This window comes from Hylobates moloch, unplaced genomic scaffold (genome assembly GCF_009828535.3).
Source record: "Hylobates moloch isolate HMO894 unplaced genomic scaffold, HMol_V3 SCAFFOLD_6, whole genome shotgun sequence".
In the NCBI taxonomy this organism is placed as follows: domain Eukaryota; kingdom Metazoa; phylum Chordata; class Mammalia; order Primates; family Hylobatidae; genus Hylobates; species Hylobates moloch.
Window position 1 is genome coordinate 106,520,964 of NW_026652281.1, and position 23,938 is coordinate 106,544,901.

The window sequence follows — 23,938 nt, forward strand, 5'->3', positions numbered from 1 at the left end:
ACAATATATACTTTATATATATCTCATATATTCATATATATCATATATATGATATACATGAGAGAGAGAGATATATATAATAGGATATCTGTAGTGTTGGCATACAGGTAGAAAACCACTAAAGAATTAATGTTCTTAATTGAACAATTCAGTATTTTCTAGCATTTTTCCTTTTGAAACAGTGCTTTTACCCACTGGATACTACGGTGACTCCCAGAGAATGTGTTTTCCTGCAGGAATCATTGTCCTCTCATTTTGGAGATTAGGTCCCAACTTTCATAGTTTATTCAATGTGATCAGAGCCAGGAAACGGCACACAGCATCAGAAGGAAGATTCATGTGAGAAGGAATGCATACATCCAGTAGCAACTCGATTTTCTCGCCTTTAAAGTGACTTTAAAGTTGTGAACAGCACAAAACAACTTTGGTATGTGCTCATCTCTGCTTCAAATCTGAGTTCATAATTTTGATCTCAAAGGAACTAGCGTATGAACAGCTGTCTAGATTGGGAGTACTGAATGTAACGTTTGTATGGAGGACGGGGGAAGACCAGGAACTGCAGTATCAGGAATGGCAAAATACTATCAGTGATCATGGGGGATGTCATGGGCCCAGTCGTCAGCCCATTGAGACTGACAAGAACGTACTGACAAGCAACATACTGACTTGATCAAAGAAATACTCAGCTTAAATTGGAGGGAAGGGCCAAGTACAATGGCTCCCATCTGTAATCCCAACATCTGGGGAGGCTGAGATGGAAGTATTGCTTGAGCCCAGCCAGCCTTGCTGAGCTGTGAGCCAATGAAACTTCTTTCCTGGCCAGGCATGGTGGCTCATACCTGTAACTCCAGCACTTTGGGAGGCCGAGGTGGGCAGATCACCTGAGGTCAGGAGTTCAAGACCAGCCTGGCCAATGTGGTGAAACCCCATTTCTACTAAAAATATAAAAATTAGCTGGGGGTTGTGGCAGGTGCCTGTAATCCCAGCTACTCAGGAGGCTGAGGCAGGAGAATCGCTTGAACCTGGGAAGTGGGGGCCTTGAGCCAAGATCAAGCCACTGCACTCCAGCCTGGGCAACAGAGTGAGACTGTCTCAAAAAAAAAAAAAAAAGAAAAAGAAAAACCAAAGATATGCTTCTGGAAACACTCTTGACCTGCCTTATTCAGCATTTCATCTGTTAGAAGGTTGAGAGAGCCAACAGAGAAACTGCTAAATCTGGTCTTAATCCTGATAAATCCAGAGGAACTTGTGGTGAAATCAATTGATGGGATCCATTTCAATAGGAATTTTATTTAGTTTTACTGTTATCAAAGTTACTTATATAGACAGTTTTTAGATTCATACAGTCCTTCCAGCTTGTTGCAAAAATATATATAATTTCTCCCCCAAAATCCCCTATCTAGCTCCTACTCCCTTATGGATAAATTCTTTTAATGCTTTAAACTGATTCCTTAGAACTTTACCTCCATATCTCTCAATAAGATGCTTTTGTTGCTACTTCTTTTTTTCACTCTTTTGTTGTTGTTGTTGTTGTTGTTGTTGTTGTTGTTGGAGACAGGGTCTCATTCTGTCACCCAGGCTGGAGTACAGTGGTGTGATCTCGGCTTACTGCAGCCTCCACCTCCAGGGTTCAAGGGTCCCGTGCCTCAGCCTCCTGAGTAGCTGGGACTATAGGCACACGCCACCACACCCAGCTAATTTTTGTGTTTTTGAGTAGAGATGGGGTTTCACCATGTTGGCCAGGCTGTAATCGAACTCCTGACCTCAAGTGATCCGCCCACCTCAGCCTCCCAAAGTGCTGGGATTACAGGTGTGAGCCACTGTGCCTGGCCTTGTTGCTATTTCTTGATTTTTATTTCTAGGCATTATCTACTGACTTCCCACTGTGAAAAATGAGGGTCCAGCTCTCTTTTAAATTCCCCTTCAAAAAACCCTCATAAAATTCCCATCTTGCCAATATCGTGATATTGTCATTTTTATCAGATCAGTATTTAGCCTAGCTGAGCCATGTAGTGTATGCTGTTTACTCTTCCTTTCCTGAATGACTCTGTTTTCAGTGGTTCTGTTTTTGCTTTTCTTAGTCTTCTGTCATTGACATATACCTGAAGTCTTCCCCGGTTGTGTGCATCATCTCTCAATGTATCCAAATATATTGGGCATTCCACTAATTTCGTCTTCTTACGAAAGTTCTTCTAGAGCCTCTGATCTGCCCCCTTTGGCACTGGTTGATCTCTAAGCCTGGAGCCCAGCTGTTGCTTCCAGATGTCCCTCCCTGTCCATCATCCTGTAGATTCCTTTCTTCTCTTTGATATGTCAGAGTCTGTTTTCTGCATCCTATTTAATTTTGTCTCCACCTGGTAGTAGGTACTATTATGGGTTCCATTTCACAGATGAGCCAAACCAAGGCATGAGGAACTTAAGTAAAATTCCCTAAAGTCATAAGGTTTTGGCACAAGCAGCACAGCTAAGCCTCAAACTTAGAATCTAACACCAAACCTAGACTCTTTTTTTTTTTTTTTTTTTTTTTTTTTTTGAGACATAGTTTTACTCTGTCACCCAGCCTGGAGTGCAGTGGTGTGACCTTGGCTCACTGCAACCTCTGCCTCCTGGGTTCAAGCAGTTCTCCTGCCTGAGCCTCCTGAGTAGCTGGGATTACAGGTGCCCATCACCATGGCTGGCTAATTTTTAGTAGACACAGGTTTTCACCATGTTGGCCAGGCTGGTATTGAACTCATCTGCACGCCTTGGCCTCCCAAAGTGCTGGAATTACAGGCATGAGCCACCACATCCGGCCAAAACCTAGGCTCTTAATGACTCACTGGACAGTCACTGCACGAGCTGGGCCCCGTCCACCCAAGGTGGCTAAGGGCCTCGTGCAGGCCGTGCCTCCCAGGCTCAGGTCAGTCTATTGCCACAGTCCTCTCCTAAAGCACTTTTACAGGCCTTGACTCACTGTCCCTCATGGCAGTTTCTTATTTCTGGGATTAGCTGGTTTAAAAAAAAAAAAATAGCTTCTGGGCACGTGACACTATTCTCGGGCCTTTAATGTCAGAAATAATGATGGCGTTAAATTGGAGCTCATTACCACAGAATTAGACCTCATTGAGCCCTCTTTTGGGGGGGTTGTTTAATGATTTTTTTTTAAACCTCCTCAGTAACTCTGACATGGTACACCGGGCGAGAAGTGGGCGTTTGGAGAAGCAAATTTTTAAATAATAAGAAAGATCTCCTTTCATCGATGAAAAAAAAGGGTCCATCCTCCATTGTTCCCACCAAATGCTGGCTGTTCCTTTGTTATGGTCTCATGGAAATTTCCTGAGCCCCTTAAGCCACTAATACTGATTGTATCCCCAGCAGCAACAACACATACTTAAGGCATTATTTTCAGTGCAGCTTTTCCCATAATGAGTCTGACAATCCTGCTTTATGATTTGTTGAGTGGTTAATTCAAAATATACCATTCTCTAGAACCAGATTTCCGGTGGAATCCCCGCTAGGCCTCCAGCCACCGGTGCAAAGGCTTGGCATATCCAGCTTCAGAGGGCATCTTGGGACCCGATTAGATGATGGGGCTACCCTGTGCCTGTTGCTCCAGAAAGAGAGCAGCAAGCCTCTGCTCCTGCCCTCCAGAAGCTTCTAACACTTCCCTGGTGAACTCTCAGCATCACGGTGACCAGGAATGAATGCTTATCTTGAGAAAGCACCTGATGTCTTCACAGTACTCACGGCTTTCTAAGTTTAAGAGGGATATTGGCCACCAAGAGATGCTACAGAGGTGGTGGGGCCTTGAGACCACACCACCCGAGGAACAGGTAGAGGGACTGGAGTTATTTTTTAACCTGGAGAACCAAAATAGAAAGGTGAGGCATGCCAGTTATCTCCAGATACTTGATGCTTTATTTTTTGATTTTTTATTTATTTATTTTTTTGAGACAGAGTCTCGCTCTGTCACCCAGGCTGGAGTGCAGTGGTGCAATCTCAGCTTACTGCAACCTCCGCCTCCCAAGTTCGAGTGATTCTCCTGCCTTAGCCTCCTGAGTAGCCGGGACTACAGGCGTGCACCACCACGCCTGGCTAATTTTTGTATTTTCAGTAGAGATGAGGTTTCACCATGTTGGCCAGGCTGGTCTCGAACTCCTCCCCTCCAGTGATCCACCCACCTCTGCCTTCCATAGTGTTGGGATTACAGGCACTAGCTGTCATGCCTGGCCGATTTTTCAAAGTGGATTGTCCTCCTTTTCCTGACTGGCCCCAAAGGGCAGAATGGGAACCAGTGGGTGAAAATGATAGGAAATCAGATTTTCACTGCAGATAAAAAAGAACTTTCCAATAGAGCTGTTGGGAAACATCACAGCTTCCCTGTGAGCAGCTGTGTGTTGCCTTTTACTGGAACCACTAAGAGAGATGAGACGTCCACAGGTATCCTAGAAGACAATCAGGTACTAGGCCATAAGTAGGACTAATCATCTAAAATACACCTTCTAATTACATGGCTCCATGACTCTAAAAGGTACAGGTTTATGAATTACTTTTAAGATAAGAGAAAGACCTGTTGACAATTTTTAAGAAATAGATTTTCTAGATATAAGATGCTGCTTTAGACTAGGGGGCAGCAAACTTTTTCTTAATGGGCCAGTGAGCAAATATTTCAGACCACATGGTCTTTTTCTGTGACTCCTCCACCCTGTTCTACTGCAAAAGCAGCCAGACAATACACAAACGAATCAGCAGGTCTGTGTTCCAGCAAAACTTTATTTACAAAGCAGGCAGTGGCTGGATTTAGCTTATGAGCCATAGTGTGCCACTGCCTGCTTTGGAGGATGCTGGGTGCTGGGAAGCACAAGAGGGACTCGGGGGAGGTGGGGGGAAGGCTATGCTAATACCCCACGTGCGTGTGAGTGTCACACTGATATACAATATACATATGTGCATCTTTGCATATGCGGACATGTATTTGTGTGAGTGTGGTTTGGAGAGTGGTGAGGAGGGAAAGAAACAGAGCACATGGACGCCTGCAGAGAAACAAAACCTCTAAGACGCCGTGGCCATAGTCTGTGCGGGCCAGCTCTCTGTCGTCATGATGTAAAGACACCAGCCCCAGAGGTACCCCAAGGGGAGTTGTTCACAGTGTCTGAAATTCTGACTGCTTCACTCTCTTTGCTTTGGGCATCTGCCTTGGGAAGGAAAAGATCGAACTAAATGTAACCATGTCCTGAAGGAGGGAAAACACAGTTACTCAGATTGGTGCATCGGATTGGCTGGTTGTCACAGAGGCGTTCTAATAGGGAAGTTGGGCCAGATTGGTGTCTGATGCAACCAGGAACGTCGGGAAGTCTTTGCCTCTCAGGAGGAATGGAGCTAGCAGGGGGAGGTTGGGGAGGGCAGAAACTTGCCTGCCTGCCTGGCAGGTTGGCTTAGGGATAGCCCTCCATGGAGCCTCCAATCCCCTGCCAACTTACCCATGGTGGTGAGGGGGTCATTTTAAACAGGATATTTCAAAAGCAGCTAGTGCAGGGACTAGGATATTTTTGGTTACTTGAGCTGGCATGGTTATATAGTTTCAAGGTGGCTAAAATACTGTAAATTCTAAGTTTCTTGTGGTCAACGTACTTTCTTGGAGCCTTGGGTTTTCCCAGATCATTACCCTTTGGTGCTGTCTGACCACTTTCTTTGTCAATTGTCCATTCCTTCTAAATGCCTCCCTTTTCTTCACCCTGACTTTAAAAACCTGCTACCCTAGGAATACCCCACACAGGCCTGGATACACATAGATACTTCCTCAAGCATCCAAGAAGACCTGTGGCAGCCATTTGCTGCTGCTTCCTGTTTCCATGGTGGCCATTTTGCCACATCCAAGGAGAGGGCAAGAACACCCTCCCACATTGCTTCTCAAGTGCACTGTGTGGCACTGATTTTTTCCAATCATCTCTAAATGGAGGTTTCTCTCCCCCTCTTCCCAGCTCAGCATCCGAGGGCACAATGAGCATGCCCTGCATTTGAAATCTGACATCTCCCTCTCTCACTCATTCTCTCCAACTACACCTTGGCAGAGCGTTTAAAAATTGGTATCCCTTTAACTAGGCGAGCTATTCTTCTGCTGGGAGATGACCTTTTACACGGAAGATAGGACTGTCATACATGATCTCTGACATATGGAAGTTTCCTGGGTGTTCCAACAAGGAACAGTAAGTACCACACCAAAAGCAGTGGGTGTTTCTGTGCAACTTGTGTGTAAAGATATATTATATTACTATACATGGTTCTAAATAAATTATTACCAGTTCTTAAAAGCACTGCCAGCCCTCTTGAGGCACATCTGTTCAATTTTTTGTTTTAATTGAAAAGAAAAATGTTGTCATATTTGAAGACTCTTAGGGAAAAAGATGGGGGAAAAATTATTGAAAAGAGGCAGTTTTTCTGTGGGTTTTGCAGAAATTAATTGTAGTCTCAAAGTTATGAAAATAACCTTTTTTTAAAAAAAAAAAAAAAAAACCCTCCCACAGACTTGGGGAGTGAACCACTGAATGGCTCTTTCTTCTCCAAGATATGTTATCCTGAAGTTTTCAACATGACCCCTTGTTTCTTCATAAGAAGCCTAATGTCTGATTTTCCCTCAAGCAGAACATTATTTGTTATTTTTTTTGCAAAATGTTAATCTATATTGTCATGAAGTTGTGGGATTCGCAAAGCAGAATGAAATGTGAAATTTCCAAAATGGGAGATGAGAAGGATCTGCTCACCTGCCACAAATCCACTGGGTACTGCTCTCAGCGTTCGTGAATCTTAACTTCAGAAGCTTGTCAGTTGCTCAAATAATGCAGGGACCATGGGTTTTTAGTGTACCGTGGAAGCAGGGCTCACACAGTCTCATATAATATGCTGTGAGAGCGAATGGATTGTGCCAGGGATGTACTGAGTCCTTGCAGTTCTCCCTAGTTTGTCAGTTAAGCAAGATGGCTGCTCTTGGAATGGAAGAACTACTCTCTTTGCTGTTGTTGGTCGCTTTCTGAAAACTACTGCAAAAATGGATCCTGAGAGAGTTCCTAGGTTATGCGAGGGAGATCACTAACAGATTTACTCACTGGATGATGCTACCCCGACCAAATAGAAGGAAATCCGATGTGGCAGGAGGCATATGTAATCCCACCCTAAGCCAGTTCCAGGTAGCCCATCAGAATTCAGTGATGACAGCCTGATTGTCACTCAGCAACCCCTCCAATCTCTAGAATCTTTTTTTTTTTGCTTCTACATATATGGCCTGAGTTTCTGATTCTCAGGGTCATTGCCTAAGGACTGTGCAGTGCTCTTGAACACCTTCTTTAAGTAGCCACCTGTCAGATATAAACCTAGCAATAGGTCTGTCGCCGAGGCTGAAATTCTGACGTTACAGTTCCTAATGTTGGGTTAAGAAAGGAATTGCTCCCTGTGAAAATGCAAACACCTCCAGGAGGCTAAAACAATATTAATGTTATGTCCGTAATATTATTTTTATGGTTTGATCATAGTTTTACACCTAACCACTATATGCCTTATCTCATCTCCCTATGATAATTCAGCAAAGCATATATTTAAAAAAATAAGCAAACTGGGATTCAGAGCATTTAAGTTGCTTATTTATACATGCATATCTAGTAAGGGGTGAGCCTGGAATTCAAATCTAGATCTATCTGGTTAAAAAACTGGTGAACCTGACTCCTGTGGGTTGTTTAATAAGGTCCTTTCCTATCTGCTTACTAGTTGAAAGTTGTTTTGATAAGAGAGTTAAACAGAGAGAGAGAGAGAGATGAGGGGAGAGAAACAGAGAGAGAAAGAGAGCGAGAGCGAGCATTGGTTACTTTAGGGTCAAGAAGATGCTAAGAGAACGTGGAATGGTGCTAAAGAAAACATTACCTGGTATAGTTTCACCTGAGATGACCTACTCTTTGGTAGGTTCTTTAGTGGTTCTTTGTGTTAGACCAAACCACATCATTTTGTAACCCCTCACCCCCCCACCATTTCACACATCTTGGTCAAGTGAAACATTCCATGGGGGTTCGGGGCATGAGACACATCCTGCCCAACCACCTGACCACAAGACACAGGAACATCCTTATCATACCCTGCTGGGAGAAAGTGCAAGGAACATCACCTTCCATGGGAACAAAGGCCAAACTACCTCATCATGGTAATGTCTTATCAGTATCATCCCGGGCAGCAAGCCATACTGCCCAGGCCCCTCCTGCCCGTACCTGTAAGTACCCCAGCCTGTAAGCAGTGGTGGGCACTGGCATTAGGCTGGTCCTCCATCTCTGGAGGTCCTATGCTGGACATAAAGCCTGCATTTGCTGTAGAGCTGCCACTTTCTGTGTGTGTCTTTCTTTAACCCTCACCTTCCCTTCAAAACCTAACACGTTGCTCAGTTGACTTGTAGCAGGATTCCTGAACCCTTTCCCAGGATCCTTTTTCTTGAAACTGAGGGACTGTTTTGGCATGAGCTGGTTGCAGTTGGAGAGATTGGAGCTGCCAAGGTCTATAAGTGATAGCAGCCTTGGTGATGGTCAAGGCAGCAAGTGCCTCAGCTCCAAGACAGGCAGCCGTTTACTCATGCTCCTCCTGCAGATGTGCCAAAATGTGTCCAAACATGCAGGAGTGTTCATGGCCCTAATCGCTCAGCCACAGCCAGATGGAAAGTTTTAGTAATTTTTCCTATCTGAATTTTTTTTTCAATTGCAAAGCACAGAAATTGCAACTCCATATGGCAGAAGCAAAAAGGGATGTGTGGGCTCATATAACTGAAAAACCCGTGGGAATATCCTGTGGCTAGGGGTAGCATTTGATTAGGAGCCTAAACAAAGTCACCAAGTTTCTTCTCCTTCGTATTGCTTGGAACTGTCCCCTCCATGCTTGTTCTTTTCCTTCTTTGAGTCCCTTCTTAGGGTCATGAGATGCCTACAGCAGCTCAGATTCTATGTTGTCTCACTACAGATGCTCTAGGAAAGAGAGAACATTGTTTTCACGGAAGTCCCCGCAAAAGTCCCATGGGAACCCACTGGGTCACATGCTCACTCCTGAACCAATCAGGGTAACTTAGGAGGGATGCAAGATGCTGATTGGGCTGAGCCTGGAGTCAGCCCTGCCCAAAGCACAGTAATGGAAATGGGAAGAGAGAAATATTTCAAAATTGCTGCCGTCAGGAGGGGAATGAATGGATGCTGGAAGTCAAAAGGCAATGAATGTCCACTGAGCTGTCTGTCTAGATTTGTGGCTATTGATGAACTAAACAGGAATGTTCCAGTCTCTTCCTTGGTGTATGCTGCTAGGCTCGTATCAGTAAGTGAGGCCTATGAGGTGAGAAACAGGGATATCCAAGACTTTCTTTGATTGCAGCTGACTCGTTATGTGATACTACAGGGCCAAGTTCATGCTGTGTACAGGATTGGTACTTAATGTTTAATGGTTCATCATACTTTTGTTTGTTTTGGAAAAAGAGAGTGCCTAAAACCTTGCTTTGCAAGGGGTGGCTCCAAGACTAACTGCATCAACTTCAAGTGAAAGCTGCTTAGAAACATGAAATCCTTGACCTCACTCAGACCTGCTAAATCCAGGAAGTTGCCTAGAGCAAGAGTCTGCAAATTTTGCTGTGAAGAGCCAAATAATAAATATTTCAGGCTTTGCAGCCCACATGATCTCTGTTGTAACTACTCGAGCTGGCCTACTGTTAACAGCTCAAAAACAGCCCATAGACTATATGTAAACACAGGGGTGTGGCAGTGTTCCAATAAATCTTTATTTATAAAAACAGGGTGCAGGCCAGATTTGGTCCTTGGGCTGCAGTTTGCCAATTCCTGGCCAAGAGCATCTGACATCATGGCAGGAATTGAATTCACATGGTTGTTGCCTCTGTTTGGGGGTCTACATATCCAGATGGATTATTAGAACGTGATTCCAAAATAATCTGCTCATTCATTCATTTATTTCTTTGAAGGGTGTTTGTGGAGCACCCGCCATTTGGGAGGCCTTTAAAATGATTGCAGGATCCTGAATTTCCTGAGTGTCTACCACATGGCAGATACTCTTTGGAAGGCATGCATTCTTCTGGGTGTGCAGAAATGTGTGTTTGTGCAGAGCACGAGGCACTGCTGTTTTGTTAAAGACCAGCATCGTTGGCAAGCAGGGTCCATTGTGCCCATCTCCCTGGGAAACCAGACACAGGCTTGGTCATGGAGAATAGAGCATCCTCAATTTGCCCGGATGCAGCTGTGAGGGGCAGAGTTGGAGGGGAGCTAACACTGCCCACCCCCCACCCCCCCAGTTCCTTCGGATCCACTTTCTTATGCTTGCTCCACAAGGGATTTCAGGCAACAGAGAGGCCTCCACAAAGATAAGCCACAAGAGCTCTGTTGCTGGATGCAGGGTCCCTCTGCGGCAATGCTATTCTCTTCCCTTTGCAGAAAATGTCAGCTCCGCTGCCTCTCCCCAGCAGCTCTCGTCTGTGTGCGTTCTTTCATTTTTCTCCAGAGATCCCTCCTGTCCAGGATGTTTTTTATTTTACATTTGAAAAAGCGGAGGCTCTGCACGGAGCCACCGAGCCTGAGTTACCAGCTCCAGGCCCAGTGCTGCTCTACAGCCTCGGCTTTTTGCCTCGGGCTTCCTAAACCTTGCAGAGGGAGGGAGGGACGTTTCTTTGTGCTGCCTGTCACTCCAGCTGCTGTTCCTGCTGCTGGATGGGTGGCCAGAGTTTCCAAACCCGCTTCCTAGCTGAGGAGAAGCAAGTCGTTACTTCGTTTTGACCATTTGTCACTTGAAAACTGTTGGCTTCATGTGCAGACAAAATGACTTGCAGTTAAGTCATTGGGTCCCCAAGCCTTAAGAGAAGAGATTATTCAGTGCAACCCCCTCCTCCCCATGTGGGGATGTGGGGAGCGGCCAAGCATGTGCTCTGTCATCTCCTGTGGTAGTTTAGGATCCCCCTTCCTTGTTAGTTTTATCCCCTGCCTCCTGTGTACTGCCTTATTAGACTAAGCATTCACCAGTTCCTTCAGACTGCAACAGGTCTTCTTGCCTCCCCTTTCCATAATCAGAGCCAAGAGGGGCAACCACACTGAGCTGTGGACGAGTATGGCAGGATTTCTCAGGGGTAGCCCTCATCCAAGCTCTTGGGTTTTATCAACCAGAGACACACATTTGTTTCCATTGAAAGTTGAAAAGAGTCCTACCACGTTCTGAACCTCACATACCCTCAAGGGAAGGATCAAGGAGTCAGCTCAAGGACGCTTGGCGTGGATGCCGTAGCGGGGCATGGCACAGATGTTTTCATCAAAAATCAGCCTACATTTATTGAACATCTATTAAGCCTCCTCTTGGGGGAAGTGGGGTAGTCTGCAAAAATATCCCAGCCAGCCTCCCTGGTTTCCTGATTACCTCCTGCCCTCCCGCCCCCAACAATCCATTCCCCGCACAGCAGCCTGAGTGGGCTTTTTAAAACATAAATCATATTATTCTCTTGCTGGAAACCTCCAAGGGCTCCAATCGCACTTAAACTAAAATCCATACCCTTTGTTCATTTTTCTGTTGGGTTGTTTGTCTCTTTCTTGCCAATTGGTAAGAGCCTTTTGTAGATTAGAGATATCAGTCATCCGTACTGCAAACATTCTTCTCAAATCTGTTATCTTCAGACTTTGTGTATAACATCTTTGTAATATAAAAGTTTTACATTTTTATAAATTTAAGTAGGTCCAGCTTTTCTTTTATGGCTTCTGAATTTTCTGACTTAGGATAGATACCCTTTGTAATATAATCGTACCTTGTCACACCTGGATTTTTCTTCTAAGAGGTTTATATTTTACATTTAAGTCCTTGCTCCACCTGGAATTTATTTCTGTATTTGGTCAGAAATGGGGGACTACTTTATTTTCCTCTAAACCAGAGGTTGACAAACTATGGCCCACAGGCCGGCTGCCTGTGTTTGTAAATAAAGTTTTATTGAAACACAGCCATGCCCATTCATTTAGGTATTGTCTAGCTGTGCTCTCACACCATAATGGCAGAGTTGTGTACCAGCAGCAGAGACCATAATATTTTGGACCAAAGTCTCAACAAGCTTGTCCAACCCGCAGTCCACGGGTTGCATGCGGCCTGGGATGGCTTTGAATGTGGCCTATCATAAATTTGTAGACTTTCTTTAACCATTATGAGATTTATGCATGGACTTTTATTTTTTATTTATTTACTTATCTTTAGCTCATCAGCTATTGTTATTGTTAGTGTATGTTTTGTGTGGCCCAAGACAATTCTTCTTTTTCCAGTGTGGCCCAGGGAAGCCAAGAGATTGGATACCCCTGGTCTAAAATATTTACTATCTGGCTCCTTATAGAAAAAGCTTGCCAACCTCTGCTCTAGATGACTAGCCATTTGTGCCAGCCCAGTTTTTTTTAAATAAACCACTTTCTGCCCTCTGAAATGAAATTCTGTCTTTGTAATAGATGAAATTCGAATGTATCCTAAGATCTTTGCCAGGATTTTTCCATTCTTTCCCACTCATCTCTTTGTCTATCTCTCTCTGCCCAAACCATTTAGATTTGATTACTATGGCTTTATATACAGCTAGTCATATGCCTCATCACAATTTTTATTTTTCATGCTTTTCATAGCTGTTCATGAACTTACCCTACCAACAGAATCTCAGATATCTTTATTCATTTCCAAAAATAATGAAAATCTTACTGGAATTCTAATTAGAATATCATTAAATTTATATATGTTTTCTGGGAATAAAAGATATTTTACAGTATTAAGTCTTTCTATCTGAGAAAATACCTATTTAGTTCTTGTTTGGGGGTCTTTCAATAAGATTTGATAGTTTATTCATATAGGTCTGCATCAGTCAGGGTCTGGAGAGAGAAACCACACCACTAATTTAAACAGGGAAAATTTATGTAAGATTTTTAACTAGTAAAATAGTGGTTAACTACTAAAAGAGTTAAAAGAGGACTCTAAGGAAGATAGGAATAGTAAATGCAAGAAGCAGCTACTATATCTAGGACTGAAAGAGAGCAAGCAAAGATAGAACAGAGAACCCAGGGCTGAAATTCAGACCTCACTGGTGAGGATATAGTGACCCCAGGAATATATAACTCTGGGTCCAAGTTCCTCTTGTAGAGATGGGGTCTCACTGTGTTTCCCAGGCTGGTCTCAAACTCCTGGGCTCAAATCATCCTCCCACCTCGGCATCCCAAACAGTTGGGGGTTACAGGTGTGAGACCCTGCACCTGGCCACTCAAGTTCCTCTTACGTTAAATTTCTCTCTAAGTATTTTTAAAGTTTTTTAAACCTCTTAATCTCTTGTCATTTTTTCCCATTCTCATTTCTGGGTGTTTAATGCTAGTAGAGAGTGAAGCAATTGATTTTTGTGTATTTATCTTTACTATCTTTACTAAGTTGTCTAATTTATTTGACTAGTGTTTCATTAGAGTCTCTTGGGCTTTCTAGGTATTAAGATATATCAATACAAAAGTGAGAATTTTATCTACTTTTCTCAGTATTGATGCCAGTGATTTTATTTTCTTGTGTCAGTGCATTTCACTAGTTCTGCAGATAACATAACTTTAGCAAGTTATCTATTCTACTGAGTTCTTCTACTGAGTTCTTTTAAAAATGTTGAATTCCCTCTGTTCTTATTTTTTGTCTTGTAAATATGTCTAATTCTGAGAGATGTGTATGGATACCTCCAACTCTTATTTTCATTAAAATCTTGTATTTTAAGTTCTTTTTTCCCTTATATACTTAACTGTTGTGTTGAATGGTGCATAGAGGTTCATGGATATTATATCTCCTTTATCAGCTGTGCTTTTTAACATTGTATAATGTCATTCTCCATTCTGTTTTATACCTTCAACCTTAAATTTCATTCTTTCTGATGTCCACATTGCTACTTTTGCTTTCTCTGTTGCTTGGTTATGCTTCATCTATACTTTCTGTTTTCACCCTCGTTTGCCAGTTTTCATTGTAGAATCAATTAATGTTCACAGTTACTGTGTTTTTAGTCTCCAAAAGTACTGGTTGTTGTTTCCAATGACTCTAAGTAGCCCTGGATGCTACCTTCGTTCAGAAGTAAGCATGCACATACACTCTGCAATTTCCATTCTAATTTACCCCTGAATTGGCACAGGAATCAGTGCCCTACAGAGTAGGATAACCGCTTTAGCAGTGCACCCCAAGTAAGACTCCATCCTTTGTCCCTTATTACCTTGGACGTGCCTGATTTTATTTTTGCTCATGTTGACCCAACCTCTTGCTTCATGCCAAGACAGAAATGACCAGTAGGGTCCTCTTCCTTTCTGCTTACATTAATACCTCCCATGCATTGAGTTCTGGCTCTGTGGAGATAACTTTCATACTCTATACACATTGTCTTACTTCATTCTCACAAGAATCCTGGGGAATATATTACTGTCTCTGGTATGTGGGCGAAGAGAGTTAGGTAGCCTGCCTATAGAGACACAGCCTGTAAGTAGCAGAGGTGGAACTTGGCTTTTATTCCATCGTACCTTGTATGCTGCTTTTCCCTTGTCTAGAGTCTGCCAGCCCACAATACAGCACTGAGATTGGGGTTTGTGGGGTGATAGATTGGGGCCTGTGCTGAGATTGGGGCTTGGGCGTCAATAGAAGCAGAAAGCCAAAGCATTCCAGAATGACCCAATAATGGCTACTTACCAACTTCAGCAGACTTCACTATAACCTCTACTTGCCCTTAACACCTTTACTCCTCCATGACCAAGAAATCAGGTAGTATCATTAAACATCTGAAAATTCAGTGAAAACATCCTAAAAAATATTTGGGATTATGCAGATATAAGGGTATAGAAATCTCATCTCCCCCTCCCCAACATGCCATTGACAGATCCTCCTTCGTGGGATCATCAGAATCATCCACACACTGAGTTCTTGGGACTGTACGAAACACTAGCATAAAAGAGCCTCAAGGTGTACTGTCTTCTTCCTTGAGAGTTTTACACTTCAGTTAGAACATGTGCCCCCAAAAGGATAATCTTAAAAAGGTTGATGGCATGAAGCATGGGAAGGTACTACAGTAAGTATCTCGGAAGGTCAGAGGTGATATTCTCCCAGGGAAAGATTTAAGGGGATAATGCACTTGAGCTTGGCATAAAGGGAGATAAGAAACTGAGCAAGTGAAAAGAAAATTCTGAGATGAGAGCAATGAGAGCCAAAGCATGGGGGGAGGAATATGTCACATGGAGAAGGAACAGAGAGCAGACCAAGTTGGTCAAGGACGAGGGTTATGGTGGAAGAGAATACTGAGGTTAGTTTGGTGCAGATCAACCTCTGGTTAAAGACTTTGGCCCTTATCTTGCGGGAAGCAAGAAGCATGTCTTTTATCTTAAATTTATCTGTATGTGTTTTTATAGTTTTTTTAACCTTTAGCATTTAACCTTTAGAATTTCTTAGAACAGCGAAACCTGGTACACAAGAGTTGCTTAGAGATAGTAATTTCACAGTGGCATACCTGGTGGATTGGAGTGGTGTGAGAAAAAGCAGTTTAGTAACCATATAAGAACAAAAACAAATATTTTACAAAAGAAAAACCTTAAAGGGCCAATCATTTGGTGGGGATGGATGATTAGCCTTATGTGTTATCAAGTAAATGCAAATTAAAACAACTATGTTACCCTTCCTTACTCCTGAAATGCAAAAAGATTTTAAAGTAATGATATTCCATGTTGTCAGAGGAAGCACGTTGACTCTTTCATAGGCTGTTAGTGGGAGTAGCAGCCTTTCAGGAAACAAATGTGGACCATGCTTTCCCAAAATATCTGAGCCCTTTGACCTATTAGCTCCATCTGATGAATTAATCCTAACTAACGACATAAGAATGTGTATAAGATTTTTTTTTTTTGAGACAGAGTCTCACTTGTTGCCCAGGCTGGAGTGCAGTGGTGCAATCTCGGCTCACTGCAAGCTCCGCCCCCCTGGGTTCATGCCATTCTGCCTCAGCCTCCCGAGTAGCTGGGACCACAGGCACCCGCCACCACGCCCAGCTCATTTTTTGTATTTTTAGTAGAGATGGAGTTTCACCGTGTTGGCCAGGATGATCTCAATCTCCTGACCTCGTGATCTGCCCGCCTCAGCCTCCCAAAGTGCTGGGATTACAGGCGTGAGCCACCACACCTGGCCTGTATAAGATATTTAAATACAAAAATCTCCATTGCAGCATTGTTTATAATAGGAAAAAAAAAAAAACAGGAGTCACTTAAATGTTAAGGGATGGGGATTGGTTAAATAAATGGTGGTACCATGATGGTATGTTCATACGGCTGAGTACCATGTAGCTATTAACAGTGATGTCTGTGAATGGCAGCTGAGATGGAAAGATGTGCAGAGAGAGTGTGCTCGTCTTTATGCATTGATTTCCAATACCACCTCTATCATGAAGCAAGCATCTAAATGTCCAAGGGTCTGTTTCTGTGCTCTCAGTTCTGTTCCATTGATCTAGTTGTCCATTTCTGTGCTGATACTGTCTTAATCACTATGGCTTTATGGTAAGTCTTAATACCTGGTAGGTCTAAGTCCTCCTCGATGGTCACTATGTGCAGGACAGATTTGGGCGAGGGGGACAGAGTGAAAGCAGGGAGACCACTGGGGACACTGTTGCAGCAATCAAAAGTAGCCATGGGCCGGGCATGGTGGCTCATGCCTGTAATCCCAGCACTTTGGGAGGCCAAGGTGGGTGGATCACTTGAGGTCAGGAGTTCGACACCAGCCTGGCCAATATGGTGAAACCCCATCTCTACTAAAAATACAAGAATTAGCCAGGTGTGGTGGCACGCACCTGTAATCCCAGCTACTGGGGAGGCTGAGGCAGGAGAATCACTTGAAGATGAGGGGTGGAGGTTCCAGTGAGCCAAGATGGTGCCATTGCAGTCCAGACTGGGCAACAGAATGACTCTCTAAAAAAAAAAAAAAAAAAAAAAGCAGTCATGGTAGTATGGTAGTGGAAATATTTCTGAAAAAATTGGAGTTACTATTTTGCAAAGCCCAGGATATTAAAGGGCAAAAATTAGAAGGTCTTATCCCAATATATTGGCAGCTTAGTAAAATGTCTTAGATCATGGAGCAACTCTCTGACCAGTTTTATAATTACCAAGACAGAGAAATCAGTTGCTCAGCAGAACATTGAATGTAAGGTGGGTCATCTACTATGTTGTCCATTGACACAGAGGATGCAAATCCTCCTCCTCACGACTGCCACATTCCATCTGCCTCTCAACCATGCCTCCTGGAAAGCATAAATCTTCTCATACAGTTGTTGCCATTGTAAACACCATGAATTAAGATTTCAACATTGACTCCAGCCAATGATGCAAAAAGCACGACATGGCTGCTCACACAACAAACATGAAAAAGTCCCAGATGGCTGTGCCTTTTTAGAAGAACTAATAAATGATTTCAAGGGATTTCCTTCCTTTCATGAAAATGAAATGAATTAAAGTTCAGCAAGTAGGTGGTAGAAGCCTTGCTGACATGGCTGAAAAATTCTATGGTTGAGCTGAGTAAAGGTCAGAGAGAGAAAATGGTCCAGAACCTAAAAGAATTTTTCAAGCATTTTCTACAATGTTAAAGAATTGTAACAAGTCAGTAATGACCTTCTTAAATTTGAACTGTTCTAGGATTTAAAACTGTACTAGCAATTATGATCCAGCAACAGTTTAGATAACTTGATTGTATAATATAAAAAACTGTTGATTCTATAAAAAAAAAATTATATAAAGTCTAACATAAGGCAGCTGTCTATATTGTTAAAAAGAAACCAAATGAAGAATAAGCTATAACTTGTCTTAAAGTTACCTGTAGTGGAAAGGAGGAGGAATAGGATAGCCATGATGGCAAGGAGATAGACTTCTCTGAATATACCTTGTTTTGTACATCTGACTTCGGACACGTGTAAATATTTACAGAGGTATAAACCAAAAGTAAAATTTAGAAAGCTATCCTTCAAATCAAAATCAACATGAAATAAATGAACCCAACGGTGTATCCAATGGATGGCATGATCACAGAGAAGGATCCGTGTAAATTATTTTAAAGCATAGTAATTTGATGTACATCCTTAAGGACAAAAAGACCTCTAAAAAATAGTAAGCTGTTTTCCATAATGATATCGCTGATAGTTGGATTTCTGTTTTTCTGGGACTATTGGGTATCTAGGGTGGGATAAAGCAAATAAGTATTTGGATTATTGCCATGGGTAATTGAGATTTTTTAGCATGAAGAAAAGGAGATACAGCTGAAGGATCAATAAAATTAAGTAAAAACTTGTAACTCTGAATTGGAATGGGAAGTATCAGTATAAACTTATAATGTATTTTATCTTAAATATCTCTAAATTCCTATACAGTTATATAATTTTATATATTATATGAAGTGTGTGTGTGTCTACAATTTTTGCTGTGTTCACTGAAAAAGCTTGGAAAGAGTGACTAACCCGTTAGCAGTGACCAACCCTAACATCCAAATTATGGCTTCTAAATACTACTTCTCACCAAAAGGACCCAGGGCTTTTTGGAGAAATGGCTAGTTTCAAATCTCAGGAAGGAAATACACAAGATGAGGCCAGAACATTTTGTCACATCAAAAAGCAAGGATGCATGAGTCAACTTGAAGTGCCATTAGCCAAAGACAACACAAAATGATTATCAAAAATAATAGCTACCATGAATTTCAATTGATTGAAATGCACAGATCAAATATGTTTAAATTCAGGAGTTCATAATGATTCACAATGAATAAAGGAAAACCAAAACCTCAAGGTAACCAAATGGGGGGAGATTTCTCTTTACAGAAGTATTCCAGCTTTATTAAAAAGGAGGAAGAAGAGAAGGAGAAGGAGGAAGAAGAGAAAGAACGTTAGAATTAAGATGCCCATTTTGTGAACCTTAAAGAATTAACGGGTGTAAGCAATGATTATAAATAACTATTCACATCAAGAAAAGAGATCCAAGCAGGCAATGAAACCCCCGATAGAGATCCATACCACCACCTATGACACAGTCTTGCCAAAGAAGTTAACCTGGTCAAGCCATTGGATCTAACCACCAATTTACCAGAGAGAAAGTAGACAGCAGAACATGTAAACGCCACCATAAGAATGCAATCTGCAAAATCAGACTGTGTGAAACTCTATAGCATTCATGACCCAATTTCAACAACAACAATTTTTTAAAAAATCTAGGACAAAAAGAGATTGAAAGTTTACCACGTTGATTAAAGAGACTTAAAAAGACCTATCAGCCATTGCAATGTAAGGGCCTTATTGGATCCTAATTCAGGCTTCAAAAGTAAAACGTATAGGACAATCAGAGAAATTTGAATATTGCCTGGATGTTTGATGACATTAAGGAAATCTTTTTAGGTGTGATCATGGTATGATGGTTATGTTTTTAAACTGTATCATTGTTTTAGAGATGCATGCTGAAATAGTTACAGATGAAATGGTAAGTCTGAGATTTGTTTCAAAATAATAAAGTGAAGGGGAGTGGGAAGAATAGATGAACCAGGACTGGCCTTGAATGCTGATGACGAGACTGGCCTTGATCATTGTTGAAGCTAAGCAATGAATACATGGAGGTTTGTTATTTTCTATAACAAAAAAAATCTAAGTCATAATTTATATAATTTCATATACTATACAATTATATATGTCTGCATATATGTTTAAAAATTCCAAACATGTCATTCTTTAAGAAATAACCCACCTGCTCTCTTTTGCTTCATATTTTTCCCGTCGCCGGCGCCCTCATTTTCTCCGCTAACTGCTTTTCTTGCCTCTGCGTGGATAGGTGATTCTGATGGACCCGCAAAAGGGCTGGAGGAGCTGGCAAATCTGCCGCATCCCAATTTACCCCGTGCATGCTGCATTCCATCCCCGTCCTCATCCCAAGAGTGCACGTACTATGTAGCTTTGATTTTTGCAGATCCTGTCAATCTCATGTGCAGTAACATACCGTTTATTTTAGCAGCATAACTTTCTTCAATAGCTTTGTAAGTCATTTGAGTCCAAAGTTTGCACAATCATTAATAGTCTGAAGGGTTAACTCAAAATTTCCAGCTACACTTTCTTGTATTGTGTAGGGAAATCGAACATCATAGTAATGTCAGAGATGGAAGTTTGTGAAGCACTCTTTGTAAATTTCTGAACCAAAGACGTATTCAGAGGCACGGCCTGAGGCACAGAAGGATAATTTTATCATGTACCACCTCATTTTATTCTTTGAACGCAGATAATCTCGTGCACCTGTCCTTAGCAGAACCTATACTTTCTGCTTTCATTATCCTTCAGCAATCCAGTTCATTTGGTGGTAGCTTGGTTTTCTGGCTAGCAGGAGTTGAACTGGAAGGGGACAGGATCCCCGCGGAGTTTCCACATCTTGATCTGCTAAGACTCTTGGGGGTCACCCCTGAAGGAATCTGTCGTGGACAGGACAGTATTAAGAGACTCTTCCATATTGCCCACAAAGGTCCATCTCCTGAGGGCCATTTGCCACTGCATGCTCATGGCTCCTAGGTCAATGGGGGTAGAATGCAGTTGGTCTCTTCCTATCTGATCCGTCTCACCCAAAATTCCTGACCTAAGAGCGATGCTTCATAAAACACAGCACAATTCGGCCAAAGGGCTAGGAAATGAATAGCCACCCAATTGCTGAGAAGTAGAAGGTGAAAAGCAGTCGACAGTTTCTCTCTCTTAAAGAAAATGGATCTGGAGACTTTGGAACCACCACCCCCAAACCCCGCCCCACAAGCGCCCCACAAATGTAAGTCCCCAGGCCCAGGTGTCTCTAATTCTTCACACTGGAAAAGTTAGAAGCCTCAGGACCAGTGGAAACTACAGGTGTGTCTCTGGATGCTCAACTCATTAAACTCTGTGAAAGCAATTTGACAGCATCTGGGATGTGTTTTGTCATTAGGAGTGGGAATGGGACTGTTATTTATTTTAGCCAGGAAGAGGTGTGTGTGAAGGTGTCTGCATGCGAGGGTGTATGTTTCAGATGTAGGTGTCACTGAGTTTGTGTTAATGGATGGGTGCGAGCTTTTTGAGGGTTTCATTACTATTTTTGCTTTGTGTCGGTCCTACTGAAGAAATGCCCCTAAGCCCCAAGACTTTGATTCATCTGGGAATTCTGTGCTTCTCTCCAGTGTCAAATCATCCAAGGTCCCGTCCTTCCTCAAAATCGTGGGCCATTTTGGCCATGGTTATTCTGAGCAGCCAGAGAAAATCATCTCTGAAATTTACATTTCCCTTTCCTTTTACCTAGAGGAGCAAGTTGTCATTCTAATTAAACAACAACTTCATTACAGGATGCAAGGAATAAAACCTTTGAATTAACTTTGACTAAATTCTAGTTTAAATAAAGTCTTGCAAATAATTACTTGGGTATAAATTATTTACCCATTAATTCTTTATTTGAATTTGGGGGAATCCAAATACATTTTCTGGCAAGAGCTTCGTGATAAATGACTTGTGTAATTAGTAGTAAACGTGTTATTCTTATAATTTCTAATGTATAATAAGCAGAGCGCAGATATTTCTGTCTCACATGTTCCTTTTAAACCCTTTATCGCCCTTAAAAAAAAACCTTGTTTAATAGATCACAGACATGATCTTTTAAACTGTTTTCAGTAGTTATGCAAAATCTTCACAAAAGTACTGGTAGGCGGACTACAGGGACTTCTGGACTTTAATCAGCCATGAGAGTAGACAGGATTTAGAAGTCATTTCTCAACTCGGGATCACCTGCAGAAAATGAAAAAGTCCCAGGGAAGACTGCTGAGTATAAAATGCCATTGTGTACATAGACTTTTATGGACTCTGAAAAGCCCTTTGACTCCTTGGAAATAGAAGCTATGTTGGAAGTGGAAAGAGTAGAAAAATTCGCGTGACATGTGCATGTGAACGCAGCACTGATGTTTAGGCTTGAAAAAGAGTGAAGAGGTCCAGGAAGGGGGCTCATAGCCACTGAAAATCTTAACTGCTCGCCCAGAGGGGCTGGGCCGAGACCTTGAATGGGAGGGAAAGGGCATCGCGATCAGCGAGAGAGACTTTGAACTATTTACCAGCGACATTGACTTCAGGGCCCCAAACCAGGCAGCAATAAACCAGGAAGTGGAGCAAGGTATGGAAAATGGGCTTAGCGTGAGGATGAAGAAACCATATTTAAAGGAAGCATGATAAAGGAAAGCTCCTGTTCCATAGAAGCTGCCTCTGTAAGCCTCACTAGTGCTTGCTACAGCAAACCAAGATGGGCTGAGGGGTACACCAGGTGCACCAGTTCCTGTTGGTGGATGGAGCTTTCTGCCCTGCCTGTGCCACTTCTTATCATTTAACACTGGGAAACTCACTTAACTTACCTGGGACTCAGTTTGTTTACCTATAAAATTGGAGGTTGGCAGGAAGCGGAGGTTGCAGTGAGCTGAGTTGGCGCCACTGCACTCCAGCCTGGGCAATAGGGCGAGACTCTGTCTCAAAAAATAAAATAAAATAAAAAATTGGGGGTTGGAATGACTGACCTTAAGAACCTTTGCGTATGCAACATTCTACAATTCAATGATGAGGTCTTTTGCTTTGAGATGGAGTCTCGCTCTGTCGCCCAGGCTGGAGTGCAGTGGTGCGATCTCGGCTCACTGCAACCTCCGCCTCCTGCATTCAAGCGATTCTCCTGCCTCAGCCTCTCGAGTAGCTAGGACTACAGGCACGCACCACCACGTATTTATAGTAGAGACAGGTTTTCGCCATGTCGGCCAGGCTGGTCTTGAACTCCTGACCTCAGGTGATCCACCCATCTTGGCCTCCCAAAGTGCTGGGATTACAGCCATGAGCCACCACACCTGGCCAATGATGAGGTCTTAAGAGAGAAAAACTTGGCTTCCCAAAAGGATTCCAATCAGGAGAGCGTTATCTCAAAGAGCTTCTTTGCTCCCTTCATTCCCAAGCATCTTCACCTCTGGGTTGTCAGCCACCCACACATCCATCACAGATTGTCCAGAAAACAGGGAAGAACCCATTACATCCGAGATGACTGGAAAAAGAGAAAGTGAAGGACAGACCTGTGGCCAGTGAGGCATATATTGGTTGAGTTTTTAAGCATTCAAGTGCCAAAAGAAAGGAGCCAGCAGTCTCCATGACAGTCCAAGATGGCCCTTTGATTGAATCAGGATGGTGAGCTGTGCATGGCACCATGAGGACAGAAGCCTCCTGCACTTGACCATCATAACCTGGTAATCACACTGACGGCCCCAGTATATATAGTAGGGGAAAAATTACAGCCTGGAAATTTGAGTTGAGCTTGCATCATATTATGGGGTTAGCACATGGGCTTTACTGGCCCTTAGCTAGCCACTCCAGGGAGCTCTGAGCTTCCTATTCATATTTATGTGCCACCCAAATGACACCCCATTAATGGCACATGCATGTGCCAGCTTCGCCTTGTCCCCACTGCCTTGAAGCTCTCACATGTCTTAAACCTGCCTCCCATATTCTCGAACCTTCATTAATACTTTTGTTCAGGGAGAACGCAGTCTGCTAAAAAATAAAAATAAAAATAAAAAAATCAAATGGCTTTGATGAGAAGATGCATGTGACTTGTCAGATGTGGCCATTCTGACTCCCGAAGCTGACACCCAGGTGAAAATGGAGCTGAGTTACAGCAGCATGTGCCAGGTGGCATGAAAGCCATCACCATATGATCAGTTTTCTCCCTTGACTGAAGTGTTTCCAGAGAAAGGCTGCTGTGGTGTATCCATTCTCACTGGCACTGGTCTGTTCTGGTTATTTGGCAGCAAGAAGCCGGAAGACTGGGGGTGGGAGGCACTGACCTCAGTGTGAAAACTTTGGCTTCGACATGATAGTTGCAAGTGAGGAATCATCCAAGTCTGGTGGTATAAAAGGGAT